The sequence below is a fragment of the Arachis hypogaea genome, chromosome 4 (assembly GCF_003086295.3).
Source record: "Arachis hypogaea cultivar Tifrunner chromosome 4, arahy.Tifrunner.gnm2.J5K5, whole genome shotgun sequence".
In the NCBI taxonomy this organism is placed as follows: Eukaryota; Viridiplantae; Streptophyta; class Magnoliopsida; order Fabales; family Fabaceae; genus Arachis; species Arachis hypogaea.
The window spans coordinates 16,615,317-16,624,959 of NC_092039.1; the positions used below are offsets into that span (position 1 = coordinate 16,615,317).

Consider the following 9,643-nt stretch of genomic DNA (forward strand, 5'->3'; position numbering starts at 1 on the left):
GCTCAGCTTTTGAGGAGGAAAGAATTTGTCCAAGAAGGCAGTGACCAGCTTATCCCATGAGTCCAGGCTATCCTTGGGTTGTGAATCCAACCATATTCTAGCTCTGTCTCTTACAGCAAAAGGGAAAAGCATGAGTCTGTAGACTTCAGGATCAACTCCATTCGTCTTTACAGTCTCACAGATCTGCAAGAACTCAGTTAAAAACTGATAAGGATCTTCAGATGGAAGTCCATAAAACTTGCAGTTTTGTTGCATTAAAGCAACTAGTTGAGGCTTAAGCTCAAAATTATTGGCTCCAATGGCAGGAATGGAGATGCTTCTTCCATCAAACTTGGACGTTGGCTTTGTGAAGTCACCAAGCATTCTCCTTGCATTATTATTATTTTCGGCTGCCATCTCCTTCTCTTGTTCGAAAATTTCTGAAAGGTTGTTTTTGGATTGTTGTAATTTAGCTTCTCTTAATTTTCTCTTCAGGGTCCTTTCAGGTTCTGGATCAATTTCAACAAGAGTGCCTTTATCCTTGTTCCTGCTCATATGAAAGAGAAGAAAACAAGAAAAGAAGAGGAATCCTCTATGTCACAGTATAGAGATTCCTTTATGTTAGTAGAAGAAGAAAGGGGTAGAAGAAATAGAAGAGGGAATTCGGCTTTTTGGATGAAGAGAGGTGAAGAGAAGTGTTAGTAAATAAATAATTAAATAGAAGAAGAAGAGAGAAGGAGAATTTCGAAAATGATTTTAAAAAGGGGTTAGTGATTTTCGAAAATTAGAGATAAATGTAATTGAAATTAAAATTTGAAACAATTAATTAAAAAAAGAATTTTTGAAAAAGGGGTAAGATATTTTCAAAAATTAGAGAGGGAAAAGTAGTTAGGTGGTTTTGAAAAAGATAAGCAACAAACAAGAAGTTAGTTAGTTGATTGAAAAAGATTTTAAAATCAAATTTTGAAAAAGATAAGAAGATAAGAAGTTAGATAAGATATTTTGAAATCAAATTTTGAAAAATCTAAAATTTTGAACAGAATAAGATAAAAAGATAAGATAAAAATTTTAAGAAAAAGATATTTTGAAAAAGATTTAATTTTTAAAATGACTTAACTAACAAGAAACTACAAGATAAGATTCTAGAATTTAAAGATTGAACCTTTCTTAACAAGAAAGTAACAAACTTCAAATTTTTGAACCAATCACATTAATTGTTAGCTAATTTTCAAAAGTTAGATATAAAAGATAAGAAAAAGATTTTTGAAAAAATAATTTTTAAAATTTTTGAAAATAATAAAAAAAATAAAAAAGATATGATTTTTGAAAAAGATTTTGAAAAGATAAGATTTTTAAAATTGAAATTTTGACTTGACTTGTAAGAAACAACTAATTTTAAAAATTTTTTGACCAAGTCAACCCAAAATTTCGAAAATTTGGAGGGAAATAAGGAAAAGATATTTTTTTGATTTTTGAATTTTGAATTATGAGAGAGAAAAACAACAAAAATACTCAATGCATGAAATTTTTAGATCAAAACAATGAATGCATGCAAGAATGCTATGAATGTCAAGATGAACACCAAGAACACTTTGAAGATCATGATGAACATCAAGAACATAATTTTGAAAAATTTTTGATGCAAAGAAAACATGCAAGACACCAAACTTAGAAATCTTTAATGCATGGACTCTAACAAACAAAAAATGCATATGAAAAACAACAAACAACACAAAACAAGAAATCATCAAGATCAAACAAGAGGACTTATCAAGAACAACTTGAAGATCATGAAGAACACTATGAATGCATGGAATTTTCGAAAAAAATGCACAAAAAATTTTAAAGCATGCAATAGACACCAAACTTAAAAATTGACTCAAGACTCAAACAAGAAACACAAAATATTTTTAGTTTTTATGATTTTATTATCTTTTTTTGGATTTTTATTAAATTTTTTCGAAAATATATTTTAGAAAAACGAAAAAGAAAATAAAAATTTTGAAAAAGATTTTTAAAAAGAAAATTACCTAATCTGAGCAACAAGATGAACCGTCAGTTGTCCATACTCGAACAATCCCCGGCAACGGCGCCAAAAACTTGATGGACGAAATTGTGATCCATATTCTTTAAGTTGTACTCCTTGTACTTTTATGGAATTTGAAATTGGCACGAGTGGACACAACTCCGTTCAACTAACCAGCAAGTGTACTGGGTCGTCCAAGTAATAAACCTTACGTGAGTAAGGGTCGATCCCACAGAGATTGTTGGTATGAAGCAAGCTATGGTCACCTTGTAAATCTCAGTTAGGCAGATTAAATTTGTTTATGGTTTCGAAAATAGAAATAAGAAAATAGAAATAATAAAAGGGATAGAATACTTATGCAGATTCATTGGTGGAAATTTCAGATAAGCGAATGGAGATACTGTATGGCTCAAGAACGCCTACTTTCCTATTGCTTCAACTCAATCCTTCTTACTCCTTTCCATGTCAAGCTGTGTATAGGGGTTCACCGTTCGACGTTGGCTACTTTGTATCCTCTCTGGAAAATGGTCCTCTGCGCTGTCACTCGCATGGCTAATCGTCTGGAGGCATCACACTGGCCGAAGGCTACATCCCATCCTCGCAGTGAAAACTACGCTCACGCGCTCTGTCACAGCACGGCTAATCACTGGTTGGTTCCCGCTCCTACTGGAATAGAATCCCTTGATTCTTTTGCGTCTGTCACTAACGCCCAGCACTTGCGAGTCTAAAGCACGTCACAGTCATTCATTACCGGAATCCTACTCGAAATACCACAGACAAGGTGAGACTTTCCGGATCCTCATGAATGCCACCATCTATCTAGCTTATACCACGAAGATTCTGTTGGGGAATCTAAGAGATACACATTCAAGTTCGGTTGCATGTAGAACGAAGGTGGTTGTCAATCACGCGCGTTCATAGGTGAGAATGATGATGAACGTCACATAATCATCACATTCATCATGTTCTTGGGTGCGAATGAATATCTTGGAATAAGAATAAGAGAGAATTGAATAAAAAGTAATAGTAATTGTATTGAAACTTGAGGTACAGCAGAGCTCCACACCCTTAATCTATGGTGTGCAGAAACTCCACCGTTGAAAATACATAAGTAAAAGGTTCAGGCATGGCCGAATGGCCAGCCCCCTAAAACGTGATCAATAGCCTCTTAGGATGAAGAATAAAATAAAACTGAGAAAAAAGATGTCTAATACATTAGTAAATCATCCTATTTATAATAAACTAGCTCCTAGGGTTTACATGAGTAAGTAATTGATGCATAAATCCGCTTCCGGGGACCACTTGGTGTATGCTTGGGCTGAGCTTGATCAATCCACGAGCTGAGGCTTTTATTGGAGTTGAACTCCGAGTTATGACGTGTTTTGGGCGTTCAACTCCGGATCATGACGTTTTTCTGGCGTTTAACTCCAGACAGCAGCATGTACTTGGCGTTCAATGCCAAGTTACGTCGTCAATTTCCGAATAAAGTATGGACTATTATATATTGCTGGAAAGCTCTGGATGTCTACTTTCCAACGCCGTTGAGAGCGCGCCAATTGGAGTTCTGTAGCTCCGGAAAATCCATTTCGAGTGCAGGGAGGTCAGATTCCAACAGCATCAGCAGCCCTTTTGTCAGCCTTTTTCAGAGTTTTGCTCAAGTCCCTCAATTTCAGCCAGAAATTACCTGAAATCACAGAAAAAGACACAAACTCATAGTAAAGTCCAGAAATGTGAATTTAACATAAAAACTAATGAAAACATCCCTAAAAGTAGCTTGAACTTACTAAAAACTACCTAAAAACAATGCCAAAAAGCGTATAAATTATCCGCTCATCACAACACCAAACTTAAAGTGTTGCTTGTCCCCAAGCAACTGAAAATCAAATAGGATAAAAAGAAGAGAATATACTATAAATTCCAAAATATCAATGAATATTAATTCTAATTAGATGAGCGGGACTTGTAGCTTTTTGCTTCTGAACAGTTTTGGCATCTCACTTTTTCCTTTGAAGCTTAGAATGATTGGCTTCTCTAGGAACTTAGAATTTCGGATAGTGTTATTGACTTTCCTAGTTAAGCATGTTGATTCTTGAACACAGCTACTTATGAGTCTTGGCCGTGGCCCTAAGCACTTTGTTTTCCAGTATTACCACCGGATACATAAATGCCACAGACACATAACTGGGTGAACCTTTTCAGATTGTGACTCAGCTTTGCTAGAGTCCCCAGTTAGTGGTGTCCAGAGCTCTTAAGCACACTCTTTTGCTTTGGATCACGACTTTAACCACTCAGTCTCAAGCTTTTCACTTGGACCTTCATGACACAAGCACATGGTTAGGGACAGCTTGATTTAGCCGCTTAGGCCTGGATTTTATTTCCTTGGGCCCTCCTATCCATTGATGCTCAAAGCCTTGGATCCTTTTTACCCTTGCCTTTTGGTTTTAAGGGCTATTGGCTTTTTCTACTGCTCCTTCTTTTTTTTTTCGCCATTCACTGCTTTTTCTTGCTTCAAGAATCAATTTCATGATTTTTCAGATCATCAATAACATTTCTCTTTGTTCATCATTCTTTCAAGAGCCAACAATTTTAACACTCATAAACAACAAGATCAAAAGACATATGCACTGTTCAAGTATTCATTCAGAAAAGAAAAGTGTTGTCACCACATCAATATAATTAAATTAAATTCAAGAATAAATTCGAAATTCATGTACTTCTTGTTCTTTTGAATTAAAATATTTTTCATTTAAGAGAGGTGAAGGATTAATGGATTTTATTCATAACTTTAAGGCATGGTTACATACTAATGATCATGAAATAAAGACACAAAACATAGATAAACTCAACATTAAAAACCGAAAAACAGAAAGAAATAAAGAACAAGGAATGAATCCACCTCTAGTGGCGTCTTCACAAAGAAATAAAGAACAAGGAATGAATCCACCTCTAGTGGCGTCTTCTTCTTGAAGGTCCAACAATGTCCTTAAGCTCTTCTATGTCCCTTCCTTGCCTTTGTTGCTCCTCCCTCATTGCTCTTTGATCTTCTCTTATTTCTTGGAGAATGATGGAGTGCTCATGATGTTCCACCCTTAATTGTTCAACATTGTGGCTCAAGCCTTCTAAGGAAGTGTTGAGTTGTTCCCAATAGTTGTTTGGAGGAAAGTGCATCCCTTGAGGCATCTCAGGGATTTCTTGATGATGAGCTTCCTCATGCATCTCTTGAGAACCGTGAGGGGTCTCTCTTGCTTGCTCCATCCTCTTCTTGGTGATGGGCTTATCCTCTTCAATGAGGATGTCTCCTTCTATGATAACTCCAGCTGAGTAACATAGATGGCAAATAAGGTGAGGAAAAGCTAGCCGTGCCATGGGTGAAGGCTTGTCGGCTATTTTGTAGATCTCATTGGAAATGACCTCATGAACTTCTACTTCCTCTCCAATCATGATGCCATGAATCATGATGGCCCGATCCACAGTAACTTCAGATCGGTTGCTAGTAGGAATGATGGAGCGTTGAATGAACTCCAACCATCCTCTAGCTATGGGCTTGAGGTCCAGTCTTCTTAGTTAGACTGGCTTGCCTTTGGAGTCTCTCTTCCATTGAGCTCCTTCCACACAAATGTCCATAAGGACTTGGTCCAACCTTTGATCAAAGTTGACCCTTCTAGTGTAGGGGCGTTCATCTCCTTGCATCATAGGCAAGTGAAACGCCAACCTCACATTTTCCGGACTAAAATCCAAGTATTTCCCCCGAACCATTGTGAGATAATTCTTTGGACTCGGGTTCATACCTTGATCATGGTTCCTAGTGATCCATGCATTGGCATAGAACTCTTGAACCATTAAGATTCCGACTTGTTGCATGGGGTTGGTTAGGACTTCCCAACCTCTTCTTCGGACTTCATGTCGGATCTCCGGATACTCATTTTTCTTGAGCTTGAAAGGGACCTCAGGGATCACCTTCTTCTTTGCCACAACATCATAGAAGTGGTCTTGATGGCTCTTGGAGATGAATCTTTCCATCTTCCATGACTCGGAGGTGGAAGCTTTTGTCTTCCCTTTTCCTTTTCTAGAGGATACTCCAGCCTTAGGTGCCATTGATGGTAATGGAAAAAAACAAAAAACTTATGCTTTTACCACACCAAACTTAAAATATTGCTCGCCCTCGAGCAAGAGAAGAAAGAATAGAAGAAGAAGAAGAAGAAAATATGGTAGAGAAGGGGAAGTGATGTTTCGGCCTAGGGGGAGAAGAAGGGGCTGTGTTGTGTGAAAATGAAGTAGAATAGAAGGGTATTTATAGGGAGAGGGGGGATGGTGTGTTCGGCTATTTAGGGTGGGAATGGGGGGGAAATTGGTTTTGAATTTTTGAAGGTAGGTGGGGTTTATGGGGAAGAGTGGATGGATGTGAGTGGTGAATGGGGTAATTGGGAAGAGGAATTGAGGTGATTGGTGAAAGTTGTTGGGAAGTGTGACATGGGGAAGAGTGAAATAGGATTAGGAGAGTGTAATTAGGATTAGGAGGTAAGGTGGGAATTTGTTAGGTGGGGATCCTGTGGGGTCCACAGATCCTGAGGTGATCCTGTGGGGTCCACAGATCCTGAGGTGTCAAGGAATTCCATCCCTGCACCAAATAGGCATGTAAAATGCCTTCGTGCATCATTCTGGCGTTTAAACGCCCATTGGTGCACGTTCTGAGCGTTCAACGCCCATGTAGAGCATGTTTCTGGCGTTGAACGCCAGTTTCATGCTTGTTACTGGCGTTCAGCGCCAGTTTTTCTTCTCTGGGCACATTTCTGGCGTTCAGCGCCAGAATGTTGCTTGTTTCTGGCGTTCAGCGCCAGAATGATGCTCTGTTCTGGCGTTGAACGCCAGCCAGATGCATCTTACTGGCGTTGAACGCCAGCCTGTGCGTCCTCCAGGGTGTGAATTTTTTCTTCTGCTGTTTTTGATTCTGTTTTTAATTTTTATGATTTTTTCGTGACTCCTCATGATCATGTACCTAATAAAACACAAAATAACAATAAAATAGAATAAAATAAAAATTAGATAAATAAAATTGGGTTGCCTCCCAACAAGCGCTTCTTTAGTGTCAATAGCTTGACAGTGGCTCTCATGGAGCCACAAGGTGATCAGGTCAATGTTGTATAGTCCCAACACCAAACTTAGAGTTTGGATATGGGATCTTAACACCAAACTTAGAGTTTGGTTGTGGCCTCACAACACCAAACTTAGAGTTTGACTGTGTGGGCTCTTCTTGACTCTGAACTGAGAGAAGCTCTTCATGCTTGCTCTCTTCTGTCACAGAGGGATGGCCATGTGCCTTAAACACAAGGTAGTCCCCATTCAATTGGAGGACTAATTCACCTCTATTGACATCTATCACAGCTCCTGCTGTGGCTAGGAAAGGTCTTCCAAGGATGATGCAATCATCCTCTTCCTTCCTAGTGTCTAAGATTATGAAATCAGCTGGGATGTAAAGGCCTTCAACCTTTACTAACACGTCCTCTACTATTCCATAAGCTTGTCTCAATGACTTGTCTGCCAGTTGTAATGAGAACAAGGCAGGTTGTACCTCAATGATCCCCAGCTTCTCCATTACAGAGAGTGGCATAAGATTTATCCCTGACCCCAGATCACACAGAGCTTTTTCAAAGATCATGGTGCCTATGGTACAAGGTATTAAGAACTTGCCAGGATCTTGTTTCTTTTGAGGTAGAATTTTCTGAATCCAAGTATCTAGTTCATTAATGAGCAAGGGAGGTTCACTTTCCCAAGTCTCATTACCAAACAACTTGGCATTCAGCTTCATGATAGCTCCTAAATATTGAGCAACTTGCTCTCCAGTTACATCTTCATCCTCTTCAGAGGATGAATAGTCTTCAGAGCTCATGAATGGCAGAAGAAGATTCAATGGAATCTCTATGGTCTCTGTATGAGCCTCAGATTCCTTTGGATCCTTAATAAGAAACTCCTTCTTGCTTGAGGAACGTCCCAGGAGGTCTTCCTCACTAGGATTTTCGTCCTCCTCCTCCCTTGTGCATTCGGCCATATTGACTATGTCAATGGCTTTGCACTCTCCTTTTGGATTCTCTTCTGTATTGCTTGGGAGAGTACTGGGAGGAGTTTCAATGACTTTCTTACTCAGCTGGCCCACTTGTGCCTCCAGATTTCTGATGGAGGATCTTGTTTCACTCATGAAACTGAAAGTGGCTTTTGACAGATCAGAGACTACATTGGCTAAATTAGAAGTGTTTTGTTCAGAATTCTCTGTCTGTTGCTGAGAAGATGATGGATATGGCTTGCTATTGCCCAGCCTGTTGCGTCCACCATTATTAAAGCCTTGTTGAGGCTTTTGTTGATCCTTCCATGAGAAATTTGGATGATTTCTCCATGATGGGTTATAAGTGTTTCCATAAGGTTCACCCATGTAATTAACCTCTGCCATGGCAGGGTTCTCAGGATCATAAGCTTCTTCAGAAGCTGCCTCTCTAGTACTGTTGGATGCATGTTGCCATCCATTCAGATTTTGAGAGATAATGTTGACCTGTTGAGTCAACACTTTGTTCTGAGCCAATATGGCATTCAGAGCATCAATTTCAAGAACTCCTTTCTTTTGAGGTATCCCATTATTCACGGAATTCCTCTCAGAAGTGTACATGAATTGGTTGTTTGCAACCATGTCAATGAGTTCTTGAGCCTCTTCAGGCGTTTTCTTTAGGTGAATAGATCCACCTGCAGAATGGTCCAATGACATTTTCGAAAATTTAGAGAGACCATAATAGAATATATCTAATATGGTCCATTCTGAAAACATGTCAGATGGACATCTTTTGGTCAGCTGCTTGTATCTTTCCCAAGCTTCATAGAGGGATTCACCATCTTTTTGTTTGAAAGTCTGAACATCCACTCTCAGCTTGCTCAGCTTTTGAGGAGGAAAGAATTTGTCCAAGAAGGCAGTGACCAGCTTATCCCATGAGTCCAGGCTATCCTTGGGTTGTGAATCCAACCATATTCTAGCTCTGTCTCTTACAGCAAAAGGGAAAAGCATGAGTCTGTAGACTTCAGGATCAACTCCATTCGTCTTTACAGTCTCACAGATCTGCAAGAACTCAGTTAAAAACTGATAAGGATCTTCAGATGGAAGTCCATAAAACTTGCAGTTTTGTTGCATTAAAGCAACTAGTTGAGGCTTAAGCTCAAAATTATTGGCTCCAATGGCAGGAATGGAGATGCTTCTTCCATCAAACTTGGACGTTGGCTTTGTGAAGTCACCAAGCATTCTCCTTGCATTATTATTATTTTCGGCTGCCATCTCCTTCTCTTGTTCGAAAATTTCTGAAAGGTTGTTTCTGGATTGTTGTAATTTAGCTTCTCTTAATTTTCTCTTCAGGGTCCTTTCAGGTTCTGGATCAATTTCAACAAGAGTGCCTTTATCCTTGTTCCTGCTCATATGAAAGAGAAGAAAACAAGAAAAGAAGAGGAATCCTCTATGTCACAGTATAGAGATTCCTTTATGTTAGTAGAAGAAGAAATGGGTAGAAGAAATAGAAGAGGGAATTCGGCTTTTTGGATGAAGAAAGGTGAAGAGAAGTGTTAGTAAATAAATAATTAAATAGAAGAAGAAGAGAGAAGGAGAATTTC

At 38.8% G+C, this 9,643-nt stretch overlaps 1 non-coding gene across 1 annotated transcript; it reads left to right on the plus strand.

The window, feature by feature from the left end:
- The first annotated feature begins 8,814 nt into the window (after positions 1 to 8,814).
- Positions 8,815 to 8,918, plus strand: LOC112798782 (small nucleolar RNA R71). The gene has a single exon (XR_003200379.1). It is a non-coding gene; the product is annotated as a small nucleolar RNA R71 (small nucleolar RNA).
- The last annotated feature ends 725 nt before the right edge of the window (positions 8,919 to 9,643 follow it).